This window comes from Hibiscus syriacus, unplaced genomic scaffold (assembly GCF_006381635.1).
Source record: "Hibiscus syriacus cultivar Baekdansim isolate YM2019G1 unplaced genomic scaffold, ASM638163v2 tig00110467_pilon, whole genome shotgun sequence".
Lineage (NCBI taxonomy): Eukaryota > Viridiplantae > Streptophyta > Magnoliopsida > Malvales > Malvaceae > Hibiscus > Hibiscus syriacus.
The window spans coordinates 56,942-79,018 of NW_024062749.1; the positions used below are offsets into that span (position 1 = coordinate 56,942).

The 22,077-nt window shown below is 33.7% G+C and overlaps 1 long non-coding RNA gene across 1 annotated transcript; it reads left to right on the forward strand.

The window, feature by feature from the left end:
- Positions 1-15,867: 15,867 nt before the first annotated feature.
- On the forward strand, positions 15,868-17,114 carry LOC120127255. Its single transcript, XR_005516526.1, has 3 exons — positions 15,868-15,896; positions 16,163-16,232; positions 17,044-17,114. It is a non-coding gene; the product is annotated as an uncharacterized LOC120127255 (long non-coding RNA).
- Positions 17,115-22,077: the final 4,963 nt, after the last annotated feature.

Genomic DNA, 22,077 nt, shown 5'->3' on the forward strand with positions numbered 1-22,077 from the left:
TTACCAATTCATAGATACCCATCACATTTCAGACTATGTAGGGAGATATCAGGATTCATATGATTTTTTTGCCTATAATCGGCATGCATATGGCTGTTTCTTCAAGGATATGTCTCTATTCCTTCCATAAATCTTGTTTGGTTATATATATTTAATTAAATTAAAATTTAACAACCGCATAGTTAATATATGAAAATCACTTTTTACTACCCCAAAGAAAGAAAAAAATTCTTGTTTCAAGTTACTTTACTTTCATATATGATATATATATACACACAATGTATACTAACCATGCTACTATACTTTTATTTCAGGGATTTACTTTTTATCCATATTAATTTTTTCGTTTGGTTGAATTACTCTTTTCTTCTAAAGGTGCACATGAGGTTGAGGACGGCAGAACTTTGAGGAGATCATATGTCTTGTTAAAAGGTATCTTAACTTTTCTCGTGCATGCTTCCAGCCTATTTAATGTTTATATGATTTGTATTTTTATAGAAATAATTTTAAAAAACTGTGCTCTTATTAGTGTTATTCCTTATTTGTTCTTACACCAAAAGAGTTTGGATCCTAACACATTCTTTTACTGTCAATGTCAATTCTTCCTAGCTAATCAATTTGGGGTAACCCCATAGCAATTTTTTAGGAAACTTAGTCGATATGGTAAATGCAAAATTATTTTACACTAGTTTGATATTCATGTTGAGCCTCTCTACCATTAGTCACCTGTTGAAAGTATAACTGTTCAAAAACTGCTAAGAAGCACCAAGAATGCATCTAAATATAAATAGGATACATAGGGATTATAATGTACTCTTTAACGTGTACTATCTTTTCCATTTGGTGATTTAAGATTTTCTTGAGTTTCACAGAAGCTAATTTAAGTCTGAACTCTGACATTTTCGTGGAATCCAATTTTATGGTATAAGTTTTCAGTTTTTAGAAAAAGTCACATTACTTTTGATGAAATGCATACTTGGTCTACATTCTGAAAATAATAATTGTCCTCTTGGCGTGATGATTGCATGTGCAGTTGTACGGAGATCCCAATAACTGATGTATCTCCGCCTTACACTGGAATGCTCGTCTTAAAATTACCTAGTTTGAATAACGTGTATCTATTTGACATGCCTGCTTCAACAAGGCCCTCTTGACTTTTGCATCACATTAGAAGCTGTCCATATTTTAGTCATGACAAAAACTTCCGAGCCAAATCGTATTGTTTTTATTTTTTGTATTTCAGTACAAAATCTGTCCTGTTTTCCCTTTTTTATTTTCTAAATTAAATAAATTGATACTATTATTTTTAATGTTTGCTCTGTTGTCAAAGTGAAGTATGCAGGGCTTTGGGGATCATATGGTATTCAAATTAATCACTTCCATAATGAATTCTGGTTTGCTAAAGCAGCTTGACTTTGATGATTTGCTTTTGATGCCGGCTGATATGGATCCTTCTACATGTCATGAAAAATTATTAAGTTGCTGGGAAGATCAGCAAAGTAATTATTGCTGAAAAGCATCATTGTTTAGAGCAATATTCTATGCTTATGGATGGCCTTTTCTTCGTATAGGTTTATTATACTCTTTAATACTGCTTCAGATGACATCTGGAAGTTCTTTAAGCTTCATTGAAAAAAGAAAAGAAAATTCAAGCTTGTTTGTTGAAAGTATCTTTGTGTTCCCTAATCCATTAAAACATTTTGAAAAATGGAGGTGTACCTGTTTATTGGGAATTCTGGGGTTCACCTTGCAGAAAAGTAAAAAAAAATCCTTGACTGAAGTTTTCAAGTTGCTATATATGAATTTAAGTTTTTACCAGTACAAATACAATTTTTTTGCATGTTTTTAATGATTTCATTGGTTTTGGTGGACCACTGCTTCTGAATAAGCTAATTCGGTTTCTTCAACAAGTTTTTCATATCTCTAAATCTAATTCTTCTTGAAAAGATAGATGTGGCCACTACATCTCTAGTTTTGTTGTAGTACGCTTTTCATTCTGTAATATCTCTCCATGCTGCTGAATGAACTTTTGCCTTTTCTGCATTTCACTTAGTAAGATTCATAGTTTTGTGCTGTTAACTTAAGTCATCGATGAGTTGGGTCATGTTATTGTTTTGGTCTTTAGCTGGTTCCTGCTTTTGTCCCATATGAGATGATAAAGAGAGTTTTACAAAAGGTTTCTTAGTGTATTAGGATTTTGGGTTCCTACCAGTTTCTAAAGGAAGAACTGGTGTTCCTGATCGCCTCTCAAGAAAAAGCATCCTTGTCATCCTATACACTAACATTATGAAAGGTAATCTATTTAATGTGGTGCTCATTGTTTCATACATGAATGATACTATGTTTTGTTAAATGCATGTTGCTTTAGATATCAAGTCGGCGTTCATGTTATATGTATATTCTGTAACTTGAATATCTCTTGCAAAGTTTATAAATTCAGTTAATCTAAGTTCCGCTCATCTAAGTTTTACAGTTTTCCTATCAACATGGAACCTTGACTTTTCCTTGTACTCTGATTGTAACTAACTAGGGTCTGTAATAAATAATTATAATGAAGTTTTAGTTGGAATGCTTATGATTGACCTTGCTATTTCAACTTCTTTTTCTTTTTTCAGGTTCTGGAAATTTGGATGGCTATGTTCTTGCAATATCATTAGTCTTAGTATCAGTTCTAAAGTGAGCTTTTTTTCTCTCTAAATAATCAATAATGATTTTATACATTTCTCTATTATTTTGATTATGTGTGTGTCTCCTTGTATTGGTCCGTCAGATTTTGCAACTAAGAAGCGTCTGAAAGTCAAGTTTGTCAAGAAAATATATGTTTAACATAGCATTGAGTATATATTTAGTTTAGATCAATATCAAGTAAAGTTACAATTTTTCATGTGATGGATTCTTGTTGTTTTATTCCTTCCAGACCACTAGTAAGCAGATATCGTGAGGATTGATTTCGTTGTCAGAATAGTTTACTTTCTCTTAAGCCTTATTCTTATAGTCTTATCTACATACTTATTAAAAACATAATACAATTGGAAAGTTCACCGGAAACCATTAATGGGTTCTTAACCTGCTACACTGGTATGTTATTCAGATTTCTAATATAATCCATGAATTAAGAATATGCTTTCTTTTCTTCTTATTGATGTTAAGATTACGTTTCATGTAACACCTTTTCTTTTATTTTTCTTTTCAAAAACAATTCTTTGTCTCAAAGAATGATTCCATGGCTACTTTTTTCATATTTATGAGAAGAAGTGCCCGAACAAACTGGTTGATAAATTGTTCTTTACATAGATTATGTGCTTTCATTTCCATTTTAATAATGTTGAATGAGAAATTCCTATTCTTCATTATTTCATGCCTCTTGGAATTTAAATATATCTGATTTTTTTTGGAAATATATGGTTTATGCATCAGCTGTTGCTCCGGTTTGAATTTGAAATACTTCTTATTTATTATCAAGCATCAAACTAAGCAAGTAATATTCTACATACCTCCCCTTCCCCATTCCCTTTATTTCTGGCTCTCTTTTATTTTTCCTTTTTGATTGGAGTAGCAAAAGATTGTTTTTACTTTTTTTTAACCTGAGAAATTTACTAATGTTTCAAAAATTATGTATTTATACACGTGTTTATATATAAAATCTAGGTAAAATTTTTAGAGAGGGTTCTTATACATCTTATAGTAATCATTGGAGCATGTTTATCATGTGTGGATGTCATATTGCTTACAAAGAAAAAGATTATTGGGGATTTTCTTTTATACCAGAGTGGCTTTTAAAATTTTCACATTTCATGGTCCGGGTAAGATTTCCTACGTTTAGGTCATTGACTTTTTGCTCGGAACTTTAAGCAGTTTTCTTTCTTTTATGAAATTTGTTATGGTATCTTAATATTGTTTGTTTGTTTCTAAAATATTTAGGTAAGGATCGTGTTCTCTTTGAGGTGTATTTGTTTTCAACACATATTTTGCGATACAGTCCTATGTATATGGTGGATTATAAAAACTATGTTTGGAATCCCTCATTTGCAAAAGGAATTCCCTTCAATGGAGGTACTTTGTTTTTCCTTTTAGAGATATCTTCCAATTTATCAAGTGCTTCTATATTGGGTTGTTTATGGAAGCAGTTGCGGCGGAGGCATCTACGGGGGAGGAAATGGCGACAGAGATTCGAAGGCTAAATTGGGAGCGGCTGATGAGCTATCTGCTTTATCTCCAGCGGTGGCATGTTCTTTTAGCCTTCATTGATGAATGGAATAAACCAAGACCCAACAAAGAAAATTACATGGAAAGCCTTTGCAAGTTGCAACTCCCTTTGTCTGCTTGGTTATGCTACTTGAAGGAAAACATTAACCATAACAGTGGGGTATGTATGAATGAACATGTATTATGCTCTGGGATATCTTCTTTCTTTCATTATAAATCTTCTTTCATTATAAATGACTTCAGGTGTTGCTTTGTAATTCTATTGCAGGGGTTGCAAAAAGGTGGGAGCAAGCAGCGTACAACACCTTTTTATAAGATAAATGTTTCTTTACCTCTCCCAATGTTGTTTAGAAAAAGGTCCATCTACGACATAGATAAAGTAAAAAGGAGAAACAGTAAACTCAGGGTTGGATCCTAACTGATGAACCACTCTGCAAACTCTCCCAAAAAGCATGCGAGTAACAACTGATTACTCTTTTTTTGTACCATTTGTCACATATGTCACTGGCTTTCTTTATGTCTTTAGGGGAAAAATGCCAAGATTCCTCAATGTTTTGAGGATCTTTTTTGTAATATTGGCTGCTGCGAAGAATACGACCTTAGAACTAGCAACAAATTCCTCCGTGAGGTTTGGTCACAATGTTTCTTTACTACTACACCTTTTTTCTGTCTTTCAAGTTTTCCTCTTTGAAGAAAATGCTTTATATTTTCAGGGACTTTTTCACTTATGAACCACTCTGCAAACTCTCCCAAAAACCATGCGAGTAAGAACTAATTACTCTTTTCCTGCACCATTTGTCACATATGTCACTAGCTTTCTTTATGTCTTCAGGGGGAGAAATGCCAAGATTCTTTGAGGATCTTTTTTGTAATATTTGCATCTGTGAAGAATACGGCCTAAGCACTAGCAACAAATTCCTCCGTGAGGTTTAGTCTCGATTTTTCTTTACTACTTGACCATTTTATCCATCTTTCAAGTTTTCACCTTTTAAGAGAATGTTTTATGAGACAACTCAAAATTTCTCGGAACCTTTTCAACTTGAGCATGGTATATGCACAAATTGCCAATTAGACTAACATAAAAATGTGAAGAACTTAAAACCTTTATCCCTAGAGAGACGACGAGAGTACTTTGTTGAAAAGTTTTGAGGAACAACTTTGTTACCGATACATAGTTTCCTAGTTACTGCAGAGTACTTTGTTGTAGAAAATTATGCAGTGACAGTTTGAGTTTCTCCTAGACATATCAAGCATTGAACAACTTTGCGGGCAAATGTCCACATAAGTTGAGTCGTTCACTATTACTTTCCAGATCACATTATTTTCTGTGAACCAATTTCCTAATTTACCTTCTGCAGGGTTTGTTAGTGATCCTTATGAGGGCAATGCATGGCATGTGGACCACATTGTCCCTGTTTATAGAAGGGGAGGTATATTATTGTTCAAGAAAATACTTTTTCTTTGTTCTTAACTACTTGTTTTACTGCTATTCTGTTAAATTGAGCTTAATGTTGGTTTTCATCATGTATCCAATATTTAATGTGAATGTAGGCTATAGAATATGAGGACTCTTTGTGTGTCTTGTCATGTTGTCACTACTACAGAACAATGCGTTGAACGAAGGTCAATGTGGACCAAAGCAAAGAGAAAACTTAAAGCCATCATGGCTAACCTTAAAAATGCTCCGAATAATGAAAACAAGGCTTCTTGTGGAATGGTATTCGGGCAACGCTTAATATTACATTGTTTTCGTAGATGCTGTTCATTTCTATATTATAACATGTTCCAACCCGAATGGTTAATCATTTAAATGGGGATATACTTTTCGGGGAGCTAAACCTTTTGCTGTTAGTTAAGTACTAGTGATAATTTTAAATTAAAACATAAAAGACTGTTTTGGTGACTTATTTTAGTTTTGAATTTTATATGCTCAATTCAAAATGAAATTACTGGTTAGAGTTTCATGTGATTTTATGGAACAAACTCCCTTGTTTTGAGGAACTTAGATTGGAATCATGTTGAACCCTGTTGCATTTATCTCATATAACTGCAACTAATCTTTCTATTTCTCATCAATTACAGTTGCTCCAACTACAACTCCTGTTTTCCCTCCGCTTCAACCAATGCTGAAACAGACTTACTGGATGTTCAGCCTGATTCATTTGCCATCGTCCCAGTTACACCTGAAAATCATGCTACTGAATTTGATGCCAATGCAAACTCCAGTGCTATGACCACCTTTGTTACTAATCAACCGACATTTAAATCTGTAAATCAGGTAATATGATTCTTTTAATTGAGGGACTTGTTAAATATTTTCCCCTATTTCCTATTTCCTATCTCCCCCTTATTTACTCTGAAATTTTTCTTCATTGATTCTAATGGACTTGAATATATATATTTTAGTTAATCTGTTGCCATCTATATTTATGTTATATTGTTCTTGATTCAGGGTTTTGATGATCTATTTGGGGGTGATCCTTTTAAAGTTGCCCCTTCAACTGATCTATTTTCAGTTGCGCAACAAATTTATACTTACATGCCTACTTTTGCGAATTCGGAGAAAATCACAAACCTCATCTTTGGGGACTCATTCTCTGTCAATGCTTACTTTTCACCTAGTGTGTCTAGTGTTCAACCTCTATCAACAAACTCCCAGTTTCTGCTTTTAGAATTTTCAACTCCAAATGAGGAAAATGATTTACTGGCTGATGTTTTTCCAGCTTCTTAACCTGCACATCCGGGGATTAATGTGTATGGGCAACATGTGTTGCCAAGTGCTAATCCATATAATCAACCACCACAACCCGATGCTAATCACTGTAGCCAACCCTAATTTTGTACCATATTTACACAATGACTTTCTCTTGGTAGTTCTCGAGGAAAAGGGGAAACCTGAGATTTTCTTGAAAAGTTATATACACTAAGGACAATAGACATGGTTATCAACATTTACTTCGTGAAGTTACCATAATACATAATAATAATGTTTGCAGGAATATACACAAATGTGTGGGTGGTGATGATCTATCTTCAACATGTCGGGCGACTAAAGGACTTAAAATAGTTAATGGTTTGGAGTGCAAGATCACTTGCAGTTCTTCCAAGGTATATCCAATTAGATATCCATTCTCACATTAGTGGAATTTACTTTTTTTTTTCTTTCCATAAGGTTGTATTTTCTTGTAAATATATGTATATGACAAGTTAAATGACTGGAATCGGTACCTAATGGACTCTTTTGTTTTGTATACAGATTGTTCCGAGTTAGACGACAAGCATCCTAAAATTAGAACAACCAGTGCCATAATCGAACAATGGATATGAATGGTAATTCAATTAGACTACGAAGGCAACAACGATATAAGAGATTACTCCTGGCATATACTTCGCTGGCATAAGTAGATATGGTACATCTGAATCTGTTTGCTGCTATGTTCTGTTTACTCAAGAATTAAAGGACAATAATGAACCATAAAGCAATTTCTCACATGAGTTAAATCCAATTTCTTATATTCCAATTTAAATATTATTTTTCAAAAAAAAAAAGAAATTTCAGCGGACGTTTTCTTTGGATTTTTGTGTTTGTCTGTCGGTTCATGCATTAATTACATACAAACACAGGCATAAGGATCGGGGAAGAGAATTGACAGTGGCAAGCAAATGGAAACCTTTTTCCTTTCTAAATGAAAACATGGTTCAATGTAGTGTCATTCATATATATGACCAGCCAAATAAAGAAATATATTTTGAGGTTGCTCGAAGAATTATAAGTTTAATTTGTGTTAGTTGGTGGTGGTATTTGAGCCACGACGGTCTACTAACATAGGAGATAATATGATATATTTTTTTGGTGTATTACATGACACATGTTCATTATCCAGTCATCCATATTATCTTTCTTTCTTAATTAAGTTATTCTTTTGACTAATATTTAGCTTCCTGATGTGTAGCATGAGAGGAAGCATTCTGACCAAAATGTTGGTGTTCCTAGTTAAGTAGAATCAGTAAGTGTGATTCAGATTCTTACCCATAGTGAAAGGTATTTCTTTTAAGGGATATGTTACTTGCAATTGTGTTTTCCTTGATGGTGCATACTGAAAAAATCTTTTATGATAGCGTTGGCCAGACTTCTATAGCAGCTACTCCTGGGGCTTCTCTTCCTGCTAGTAATAATAATCCTAACCAAGCAGCCCCTGATCTTAGAAATTCAACTTCTTTAAATCATCATGCGGAGGTCTGTGATGAATTTAATCCCCACGATTCAGTTTCAGGTATGAAATTGTATATAAATTCAATGGTTTTTATGTTCCAATTCTTTGATTTGATTGTCTTAGAATTTGAATTGCTCTGTTGCTTCACCTTTTTTGATAAGAATTTCAGGCCTCATTAAAAACCCCATTCTTGATTAATGGAGCTTGTAGGGAAGCTCCTTAATCAGCGGAAGGAGGAAAAGAGTGCCTTAGGATTTTATTGAAACAGAAAATTACATAAAATCCAAAAAAATACAACCAAGAAAACACCCCAACAGACCCAAATAAGCTGAAAACACCCATAAAACATCCAAACTAAAAACACAGAAACAGCAAAAACAACAATAGGAACCCCCTAACAAAACACAGAAAAAGAAGAAACAACTCTAAACAACCATCAACAACTTAACTAACTCAGCCTATGCCTTCTTTAGCTAAGGCATCAGCCTCTAAATTGGCTGTCCTATTAACCCATCTAACAACACCTTCAAAGGCCTTAAGCCTATGAACAATATCTTTAATCAAGAAGGCATATACAACAGGACATAATTCAACCCCCTTTATCCAATCCACAACGACCTTACTATCACTCTCTATAATCAGACGGTCCTTGATCCTCTCTCGATGGGATGCAAAGAAAGACAACCCCATAAGAATAGCCTTTAACTCCATCAACGTAGGAGGTCTCGGACCAGCAGTTTCCTTGAAATAGGCTATAGTAGAACCTGATGAATCTTTTAAAACACCTCCTAAGTCCGCTTTTCTTCCAATCCCATGTAGTGGCAGCATCAACATTTAATTTAACAAAACCTAACGGAGGAGGAGACCAAGGCAAAGAGGAAGTAATCTTACTCGAGTTTATAGAAACTAAGTCCCCAAGAGAAGGATCGGAAATGAGTGAGTCCTTAGGGATAGGAACTTCTTTATACTTTGCTAAGAACCAAGAAGCAAGCCTAAATCTAGCTAAAAAGAAGAATTCTGCCTTATCAAACTTTCCCCCTTCAAACACCACGAAATTCCTCATTTTCCAAGTGGTCCAAAGAACGACCCCTGGAATAAAAGGCCACATCAAAGAGTTTGACTTTAATCCATCCCAAGCTAGAAAGAAACTTTTAGCATCCCCAGGTAAAACAGAACAAATCCTCCAATAACTTAAAAACTTATTCCAAAGAGACCACACCACCAAACAAGAGAAAAACAAATGAGAGGGAGACTCATCCGACATCTTGCATAGGGGACATAATACATCTTCAATTCCCTGAACACCTCTTTTGACAAGTTCAGTCCTAACAGCCAGCTTCCCATGAGCGATCTGCCAAAGAAAACACTCTACTCTTGGAGGCAGTAGGCCTCTCCAAATAAACTTCTTCTAGAAAAGTACCTCATCCAATCCCAAAGTCTCCGATGAACATAGATTAATAGTTGATCTAACAGTAAAAACCCCATCTCCAGTCCCTTTCCAAAGCACACGATCAGGAAAATCCGAAGAGAGCGAACAATTCGAAATGATAGCCAGCAAGTTAGACCATTGTTCAAGTTCCCAGTCATGAAGAGTTCTTCTAAATTTAACATCCAAGTCCAAACGGAACAAATATACTCACCGAATTCAGATAATTTCCCAAACTGATTTAAGGAAATAGTAAATAGTCTTGGGAAAATGACAACAAGTGGATAATCCACAGCCCAAATATCTTGCCAAAACCGAATATTTTTACCATCACCAACATGAAAACTACACATGCTTCTAAATTTAGTGCCAAAGAAGTCTTCTTTAAAATAATTATTAAGCAATGATCTCCAAATCCAGGATACTTTAGGAGGTATCTTACTGTCAAGAGTTAAAACTGAAGAATTGAGTCTATATTTGGCACAAACAACTTCCCTCCAAACTGCGTCCCTATCATTGGCAAACCTCCAAGTCCATTTCCCTAAAAGCGCTCTATTCATCAAGTTGAGATTAATAACTCCTAAGCCCCCTTCACTCTTCGGCTTGCAAACATTGGACCATCTAACCCTGTGGATTTTTCTAATACCAGTTCCCCCTCCCCATAGGAAATTTGACATGATAGAGTTAAGGGTTTTTAGAACCGAAGCTGGAATTTTAAAAATGGAAAGATAATATGTAGGAAGCAAACAAAGAACCGCCTTGATTAACACTAGCCTCCCTGCTAAAGAAAGAGATGCAACCCTCCACCCTGTTAGCTTGTTAAAAAAATTATTAATGACTGGTTCCCAAATAGCTGCAGAATTCCTAGTAGCCCCAAGGGGAAGCCCTAGATATTCGGAAGGAAATCTTCCAATTGAACATCCAATAGAATTAGCCCATTCCAGCAGTTCCCCCTCATTAACATTAACCCCAAACAATTTGCTCTTCTTCAAATTCAGTTGTAGACCAGAAACCACTTGAAATACTCTAAGCACCCTTTTGACATTCTGAATTTGCATTTTCGAAGCACCAGAAAATATAATCAAATCATCCGCAAACTGTAAATGAGACACATATGCAGATCCCTGTTCTCTGCCAATCACCATTCCAGAAAATAAACCTTGAGACACAGACCTTCGTATCAATAAATTAAGTAGCTCCCCTACTAAGTTAAACAGCAAAGGAGACAAAGAGCAACCCTGTCGAAGGCCTTTAGTCATTAAGAATTCCTCAGAAGGTACTCCATTTACAAGAACCGAAACAGAAGCTGTGGTTACACACTGCTTAATCCAGCCCCTCCATCTGGAACCGAAGCCCATTTTCTCCATTATTTTAAATAAAATAGACCACTCAACAGAATCGTAGGCTTTCTTGAAATCAACCTTGAATACACAGCCCTTGAGACCATGTTTTCTCCAATAATCCACTCCTTCATTAGCAATTAAAGAACATTCCAGAATATGTCTACTTGGTATGAAGACGAACTGTGTTGGACTAATGATGTCTGAAATGCAACCCCTCAATCCCCTCAATCAACCTTTTAAGATCATGTTTTATGAGACAACTCAGAATTTCCCTGTACTTTTTCAACTTGAGCATGGTATCTGCACAAATTGCCAATTAGACTAACATAAAAATGTGAAGAACTTAAAACCTTTATCCCTAGAGAGACGACGAGAGTATATAAACAAAGTTGCACCAAAGATAGCAAGTCAGAAGATCTTGTATGTCAATCAGGATAAGTTACCGATGCATAGTTTCCTAGTTACTGCAGAGTACTTTGTTGTAGAAAATTATGCAGTGACAGTTTGAGTTTCTCCTAGACATATCAAGCATTGAACAACTTTGCGGGCAAATGTCCACATAAGTTGAGTCGTTCACTATTACTTTCCAGATCACATTATTTTATGTGAACCAATTTCCTAATTTACCTTATGCAGGGTTTGTTAGTGATCCTTATGAGGGCAATGCATGGCATGTGGACCACATTGTCGCTGTTTATAGGGGGAGGTATATTATTGTTCAAGAAAATACTTTTTCTTTGTTCTTAACTACTTGTTTTACTGCTATTCTGTTAAATTGAGCTTAATGTTGGTTTTCATTATGTATCCAAAATTTAATGTGAACGCAGGCTATAGAATATGAGGACTCTTTATATGTCTTGTCATGATGTCACTACTACAGAACAATGCGCTGAACGAAGGTCAATGTGGACCAAAGCAACGAGAAAAATTAAAGCCATTTAAATGCTGTTCATTTCTATGTTATAACATGTTCCAACCCGAATGGTTAGTCATTTAAATGGGGATATACTTTTCGGGGAGTTAAACCTTTTGTTGTTAGTTACTTATTAGTGACAATTTTAAATATAAACATAAAAAACTGTTTTGGTGACTTATTTTAGTTTTGAATTTTATATGCTCGATTCAAAATGAAATTACTGGTTGGAGTTCCATGTGATTTTATGGAACAAACTCCCTTGTTTTGAGGAACATAGATTGGAATCATGTTGAACCCTGTTACATTTATCTCCTATAACTGCAACTAATCTTTCTATTTCTCATCAATTACAGTTGCTCCAACTACTGCTCCTGCTACAGTGGTTGTCCCTGCTACTGTTTTCCCTCCGCTTCAACCAATGCTGAAACATACTTACTGGATGTTCGGCCTGATTAATTCATTCGCCATCGTTCCAGTTACACCTGAAAACCATGCTTAAATTTGATGCCAATGCAAACTCCAGTGCTAATTTGTTACTAATCAACCGACATTTAAATTTGTAAACCAGGTAATATGATTCTTTTAATTGTGGGACTTGTTAAAGATATTCCCCTATTTCCTCTTTCCTATCTCCCCCTTATTTACTCTGAAATTTTTCTTCTTTGATTCTAATGGACTAAAATATATATATTTTAGTTAATCTGTTGCCATCTATATTTATGTTATATTGTTCTTGATTCAGGGTTTTGATGATCCATTTGGTGGTGTTCCTTTTAAAGTTGTCCCTTCTACTGATCTATTTTCAGCTGCGCAACAAAGTTATACTTATATGCCTACTTTTGCGAATTCGGAGATAATCGAAAACCTCATCTTTGGGGACTCATTCTCTGCCAATGTTTACTTTGCACCTAGTGTGTCTAGTGTTAAACCTCCATCAACAAACTCCCAGTTTCTGCTTTTAGAATTTTCAACTCCAAATGAGGAAAATGATTTACCGGCTGATGTTTTTCCAACTTCTTGACCTGCACATCCAGGGATTAATGTGTATGGGCAACATGTCCTGCCAAGTGTTAATCCAGATAATCAACCACCACAACCCAATGCTAATCACTGCAGCCAACCCTAATTTTGTACCATATTTACACAATGACTTTCTCTTGGTAATTCCCGAGGAAAAAGGGAAGCCTGAGATTTTCTTGAAAAGGTATATACACTAAGGACTGTAGATATGGTTATCAGCATTTACTTCTTGAAGTTTCCATGATACATAATAATGATGTTTGCAGGAATATACGCAAATGTGCGAGTGGTGATGATCTACCTTCAACATGTCGGGCGACTGAAGGACTTAAAATAGTTAATGGTTTGGAGTGCAAGATCACTTGCAGTTCTTCCAAGGTATATCCAATTAGATATTCCTTCTCACATTAGTGGAATTTACTTTTTTTCCCGTAAGGTTGTATTTTCTTGTAAATATATGTATATGATAGAGCTCAGAGGCGGGGGCAAACAAGTGGGATCAGCATTTACATCTTATGTGCATGGGTGTGCATATATTATAGCAGAATTTTTCTTCAAATTTGTCTGCAATTAATTTTTTTATGTGGTTTATAGTTTTCTCATATTACATGATACTTTGGATGAGTCACATTGGTGAAATCTAAACAAGAGTCTTCACTGTGTTTCATCCACAACAAATGAAAAATGCGAAGTAATGAAAGAGATAGAAGTATCTACTCTATCTCTGCTCCTTCTAATACCCAAAAAAAGTGGCAACTTACTATTTATGGACTGCTCTTTTTATTAAAAACATAGTTTTACTGTATTTTTGTGTGTGGGATGTGTAGGGAAGAGTTTAGATTCTTTCTAAAAATGAGAATGGCAAAGATGCAGGTGTAATTGGCATTGTCTACATACACTTTTTAAAAACATAGAAGTATCTACTCTATCTCTGCTCCTTCCAATACCCAAAAAAAGTGGCAACTTACTATTTATGGACTGCTCTTTTTATTAAAAACATAGTTTTACTGTATTTTTGTGTGTGGGATGTGTAGGGAAGAGTTTAGATTCTTTCTAAAAATGAGAATGGCAAAGATGCAGGTGTAATTGGCATTGGCTACATACACTTTTTAAGTTTTTTTTTACCAATTCATAGATACCCATCACATTTCAGACTATGGTAGGGAGATATCAAGATTCATATGATTTTTTTTGCCTATAATCGACATGCATATGGCTGTTTCTTCAAGGATATGTCTCTATTCCTTCCATAAATCTTTTTTGGTTATATATATTTAATTAAATTAAAATTTAACAACAACATACTTGAAAACTATTTTAATATATGAAAAAGACTTTTCACTACCCCCAAAGAAAGAAAAAACATTCTTGTTTCAGGTTACTTTACTTTCATATATGACATATATACACACAATGTATACTAACCATGTTACTATACTTTTATTTCAGGGAAATGGGGGTGGGGTTCCTTTTACTTTTTATCCATATTAATCTTTTCGTTTGCTTGAATTACTCTTTTCTGCTAGAAGGTGATTTCTTTCCAGACGAAAGTGGACAACCGGGGTAAAGCGCATGAGATTGAGGACGACAGAACTTTGAGGAGATCATATGGCTTGTTCATAGGTATCTTAACTTTTCTCGTGCATGCTTCCAGCCTATTTAATGTTTATATGATTTGTATTTTTATAGAAATAATTTTAAAAAACTGTGCTCTTATTAGTGTTATTCTTATTTGTTCTTACATCAAAAGAGTTTGGATCCTCCACATTCTTTTACTTTCAGTGTCAATTCTTCCTAGCCAATCAAATTGGGGTAACCCCATAGCAATTTTTTTTAGGAAACTTCTCGATATGGTAAATGCAAAATTATTTTACACTAGTTTGATATTCATGTTGAGCCTCTCTACCATTAGTCATCTGTTGGAAGTATAACTGTTCAAAAATTGCCAGGAAGCACCAACAATGCATCTGAATATAAATAGGATACATGGGGATTATAATGTACTCTTTAACGTGTACTATCTTTTCCATTTGGTGATTTAAGATTTTATTGAGTTTCACAGAAGCTAATTTAAGTCTGAACTCTGACATTTTCATGGAATCCAATTTTATGGTATTAGTTTTCAGTTTTTAGAAAAAGTCACATTACTTTTGATGAAATGCATACTTGGTATACATTCTGAAAATAATAATTGTCTGCTTGGCGTGATGATTTCATGTGCAGTTGTTCGGAGATCCCAATAACTGATGTATCTCCGCCTTACACTGGAATGCTCTTCTTAAAATTACCTAGTTTGAATAACGTGTATCTATTTGACATTCCTACTTCGACAAGGCCCTCGTGACTTTTGCATCACATTAGCAGCTGTCCATATTATAGCCATGCCAGAAACTTTCGTGCCAAATCGTATTGCTTTTATTTTTTGTATTTCAGTACAAAATGTGTCTTGTTTTCCCTTTTTTATTTTCTAAATTAAATAAACTGATACTATTATTTTTCATGTTTGCTCGGTTGTCAAAGTGAAGCATGCAGGGCTTTTGGGATCATATGGTGTTCAAATCAATCACTTCCAAAATGAATTCTGGTTTGCTAAAGCAGCTTGACTTTGATGATTTGCTTTTGCTGCCGGCTGATATGGATCCTTCTACATGTCTTGAAAAATTATTAAGTTGCTGGCAAGATCAGAAAAATAATTCTTGTTGAAAAGCATCATTGTTTAGTGCTATCTTCTATGCTTATGGATGCCATATCTTCGTCTAGGTTTATTAAAGGTATTCTTACTCTTTAATACTGCTTCAAATGACATCTGGAAGTTCTTTATGCTTCATTGAAAAAAGAAAATACAAGCTTGTTTTCTGAATGTATCTTTGTGTTCCCTAATGCATTAAAACATTTTGAGAAATTTAGGTGTACCTGTTTATTGGGAATTATGGGTTCACCTTGCAGAAAAGTAAAAAAATCCTTGATTGAAGTTTTCAAGTTGCTATATATGAATTTAAATTTTTACTACTACAAATACAAATTTGTTTTTTTGCAGGTTTTTAATGATTTCATTGGTTTTGGTGGACCACTGCTTCTGAATAAGCTAATTCGGTTTCTTCAAAAAGGTTTTCATATCTCTAAATCTAATTCTTCTTGAAAAGATAGTTGTGGCCACTACATCTTTAGTTTTGTTGTAGCACGCTTTTCATTCTGTAATATCTCTCCATGCTGCAGAATGAACTTTTTTGCCTTTTCTGCATTTCACTTAGTAAGATTCATAGTTTTGTGCTGTTAACTTAAGTCTTCGATGAGTTGGGTCATGTTATTGTTTTGGTCTTTTGTTGGTTCCTGCTTTTGTCCCATGTGAGATGATAAAGAGAGTTCAACAAAAGGTTTCTTAGTATACTAGGATTTTGGGTTCCTACCAGTTTCTAAAGGAAGAACTGGTGTTCCTGATCGCCTCTCAAGAAAAAACATCCTTGTCATTAGCAGGATTTGATGGGATTGTGGGGAGTGAAGAGTAATGGTAGGGAAGGAGTGAAAATGATACTTTATTGTTAAAATTTTTCGACTGTATACAAAGTTAGCCTATATACGAACATTATGAAAGTTAATCTATTTAATGTGGTGCTTATTGTTTCATACATCAATGATAATATGTTCTGTTAAATGCATGTTGCTTTAGATATCAAGTCGGCATTCTTGTTATATGCATATTCGGTAATTTGAATATCTCTTGCAAACTTTATAAATTCAGTTAATCTAAGTTCCGCTCATTTTGTTAAGTTTTACAATTTTCCTATGACCATGGAATCTTGACTTTTCCTTGTACTCTGATTGTAACTAACTAGTGTATGTAATAATTAATTATAATGAAGTTTTAGTTGAAATGCTTATGATTGACCTTGCTATTTCAACTTCTTTTTCTTTTTTCAGGTTCTGGAAATTTGGATGGCTATGTTCTTGCAATATCGTTAGGCCTAGTATCAGTTCTCAAGTGAGCTTTTTTTCTCTTTAAATAATCAATAATGATTTAATACATTTCTCTATTATTTTGTCTATGTTTGTGTCTCCTTGTTTTGGTCCGTCAGATTTTGCAACTAAGAAGTGTCTGAAAGTCAAGTTTGTCAAGAAAAGATATGTTTAACATAGGTTTGGGTATTATATTTAGTTTAGATCAATATCAAGTAAAGCTACAATTTTTCATGTGATGGATTCTTGTTCTTTTATTCCTTCCTGACCGCTAGAAAGCAGATAACATGAGGATTGATTTCGTTGTCGCAATAGTTTACTTTCTCTTAAGCCTTATTCTTATCTACATACTTATTAAAAACATAATACAATTGGAAAGTTCACCGGAAACTATTAATGGGTTCCTAACCTGCTACACTGGTATATTATTCAGATTTCTAATATATTCCATGAATTAAGAATATGCTCACTTTTCTTCTTATTTATGTTAAGATTGCATTTCATGTAACACCTTTTCTTTTCTTTTTCTCTTTCAAAAACTATTCTTTGTCTCGAAGAATGATTCCAGGCTACTTTTTTCATATTTATGAGAAGAAGTGCCAGAACAAACTGGACGATAAATTCTTCTTTACATAGATTATGTGCTTTCATTTCCATTTTAATAATGTCGAATGAGAAATTCTTATTCTTCATGATTTCATGCCTCTTGGAATGGAAATATATCTGATTTTTTTTGGAAATATATGGTTTATGCATCACCTGTTGCTCCGGTTTGAAGTTCAAATCCTTCTTATTTATTATCATGCATCAAACTAAGCAAGTAATATTCTACATACCTCCCCTTCCCCATTCCCTTTAATTCTGGCTCTTTTCTATTTTTCCTTTTTGATTGGAGTAGCAAAAGATTGTTTTTACTTTTTTTTAACCCGAGAAATTTACTAATGTTTCAAAAATTATGTATTTATACACGTGTTTATATATAAAATCTAGGTAAAATATTCAGAGAGGGTTCTTCTACATCTTATAGTAGTCATTGGAGCATGTTTATCATGTGTGGATGTCATATTGCTTACAATGAAAAAGATTCTTGGGGATTTTCTTTTATACCATGAGTGGCTTTTAAAATTTTCACATTTCATGGTCCGGGTACGCTTTCGTACATTTAAGTCATTGACTTTTTGCTCAGAACTTTATGCAGTTTTCTTAATATTGTTTGTATGTTTCTAAAATATTTAGACAATGATCGTGTTCTCTTTGAGGTGTATTTGTTTTCAACACATATTTGGCGATACAGTCCTCTGTATATGGTGGATTATAAAAACTATGTTTGGAATCCCTCATTTGCAAAAGGCATTGTAACACCCCTAACTCATATCCGACCCGAATACAAGTCCGAGGTGTCACATTGACCTTTTAAAACATGTACTTGTGTAAAATAGTGAGTAATTTAAAACTTTTATAACATATAAATTACTAATTTACATAAAAGACATTTTTATTATTACAAAACCAATCAGAGCGTGTATATTTCACTTATTTATTTACATATAACTATTCGAAACATTTATAAAATTGTTCATAGCTTAAACAATATATTCTTTTGAAAACATGCCAACTAGAACTTTATATACTAAAATACATATTATTCACATCTTTTCTGATCTGACCTTTAGTAAGGAGAACTGACCTGTCTTGCTCCACATTGCTCTTTACTCTTCTCGAAACCTACGCATAAATCACTTACACGCTAAGTCAAAGACTTAGTGAGGCATATAAACATATAAGGTAAACGGTAACTAATAATCATACCTAAACAATTACTACTATCATTTCATACCACTCATACTTTTACATGTAACAAATATATGCATACATATATGTCATTATCATTCATATCTCTTATCTCATGTTCCTATGATCTCTTATGTCCATATCATATAACATATATCATAACCAATTGCACATATACATATCATGTCATGTAAACCATAGATATATACTATCATAAAACACGTACACCCAAGCAACTATATTATCATCTTCATTTCTTTCTTATTTTATCACTATCATTGATTCCTTTCATCATATGGTCTTATAAGTTACCATTTGTACAATCAATATCATACATGAAATTCCACAAGGAAACAAACATATTATCATATTACTTTATTAATATTATCTATTTAATAGCCTATGATACACATGTGAGAACTAAAGATATGCGAGTACATAGAGGTTGTGCACTAATGCTGTCACCACAGCTCATATAATTGCACCGAAGTGCTGCGTAGAATTGCACCGTAGTGCCATATAATACTGTCCATAAGGACCACATATCATTCCTTAAGAATCATATACATATACTAGGGATCAAGTATGTGTCTCACCAGACTTCACACATGTTCCAAAGAATACATATATGTCCCGAAAGACCACATATCATTCCTTAAGAATCATATACATATGCCAAGAAACAAGTATGTGTCTCACCAGACTTCACACATGTTCCAAAGAATACATATATGTCCCGAAGGACCACATAGACCCTCGACTCTTGGCATGCCAACTATACCCCTAGCTCTCATGACACATAACATGGGCATTATCTTTTATATCCTTTTACATATTCATGTAACCATATCATATATTCATATAAGCTCATGGTTTCATTCACATATACATGTAATCACGTAGTTCATGTCAATTCTCATATGAGTTCATATTCATATAAACATAGGATTCACCCTCATGTATCATAGATACTTTCTCTTTCATATGGCTCATAACATTTCTCATGTGTTCATATGACATGTAAATCATTGTCATCTTATCATGTTATCACATAAACATATCATCTTACAATACATACAAAAACATCAATACCTATATTCACATATACCTATCATTTCATTATCCTTATTATTATTCTTATCATCACCATTAATCCCTTTTACTTACTATATTCATATCAATAACACATATACTCATGCACACATATAAATCATAACAAATACATACTTCTATGAATTCATGTTTTTCACTATTGGAAATAGACTTATCACAAGTCTTATTTTCCCTTGAACCTCATATACTAGAGAATGTGCACTCACCTTAGCCTTGTTTGCTTTGAATCAATCTTAATCCTTAGATTGTTCCGGAAAAAGCTTCATTCTATATCTACATCATAATAATACATTGATACATATCAGTATACTAATTGATATCTTATAAATTGTCACTTCTTAGGCTAAAAGAAAAGTCCATTTCATCTTTTAATGAAGGTATACATCGATGCACTACACAGTGTATCGATGCATTCCCTATCGGTGCATCGATGCACTACCTGTGTATCGATGCATTCCCTATCGGTGCATCGATGCACTACCTGTGCATCGGTGCATAAAATACATTCGATGTTTGTTTATTACTGGGATGCATCGATGCATGAATTGCATTCGATGTATTTATTTTAAAAGAGTGCATCGATGCACTACCTGTGCATCGATGCACTATCTGTGCATCTATGCACTACCTGTGCATCAATACACCTTGAAACGATTTCTGGGTTTTAACCTTGATGCATCGATGCACTATGAATGTGCATCGATGCACTCTGCCCAGAACCTCTTTTTGAACCCGAAAATTCATTCTTTTTGGATTAAATCCTTCATATTTCAACCCCTTTCATATTCCTAACTTTCATATACATACTTAAACTCATTAATATTCATTTATCTCATCTTTAACCTTAATATCCTCTCCTCTTTAGGAATTTCAAGAATCATACCCTATTTTCCACATGTTTCAAATCCAATTCTAACACTTAATACTTCTTAATTAAGCTGATGACAAGCCAAATTTAGCTTCAAGTTCAACTTATCAACTCCATTCTGGAAATTCACTCAAGAACTTCAAATCTTTAATCTTCCCTAACTCATTTATCTTTTGATTTTAAGATAACTTAAGCTTTCCTTAAGCTTAAGTATCACCTAAGAATCATAACCCAACTTTTAATTCAACAAATAACCAACTAATTAAGAAACTCACCTTTGAGCTGGAGCTTCACGCATAAAGAAGAAATGAGGAGAAGAGAATTCTGGAAACATTGTTTCGCTCATTTCCCACGTGTAAAATATATATATCCCCACTATCACATTTTTTTAATTCCTTAAATGATCAAATGACCATTTTACCCTTTAGTTCCTTTAATAATTACTAATAACTTTTAGGAAATACTTCCAAATAAATCACTGAACTAATCAATTCTTCTACTTTAGTCACCAAATTCTGAAACTTTATAATTTGGTCACTAACCCATAGTTTGGGATGTTACAAATCTCCCCTCCTTTTAAAAATTCGTCCTCAAATTTTCACTGCACATCCTGAGAAGAACATATCTTCTAACGTTCTCATGCTGCTTTCTGAACTTAATCTTTTGTATCATCTTTAATAACTTGGTTCTTATATTTTCAATTATTCGACTACCTTTTTACTTTATATCTCCTATCATGTCACTTATCAGATAGACAATAACATTAATTCTTATTACTCAAACTCATAAATCAATCAAATTCCTTGTCAATCTTCAATTGTCTTTCAAGAATCACCAAACTTTTATTTCATCCTTACTTGACTGACTCCAAAACTTCTTTAATACATATAAATCTTTATTCATTTCTCTGACTACATCCACTTGATCAAGAAACATAACCTTAAATCTTCATTATAACTGATTAAATACACTTTGCATAACTAAACAATTTCTCATATTACCTGACATACTTTTCTTACTTCTGGTTAAACTTATAACCTATATCTCAACATAATCTTTATCACATCTAATTCTTTAAACTTCATCCTTTCATTTTCTTCATAACTCAAAATCTTCTTATACATCAATCATATCTTTCTTTCATGTTCACATACTCTTTTCCTATCACTTAAACTTATCTCTGATTACCAGCCTTTATTATATCTTTATAACTTTACTAATCAACT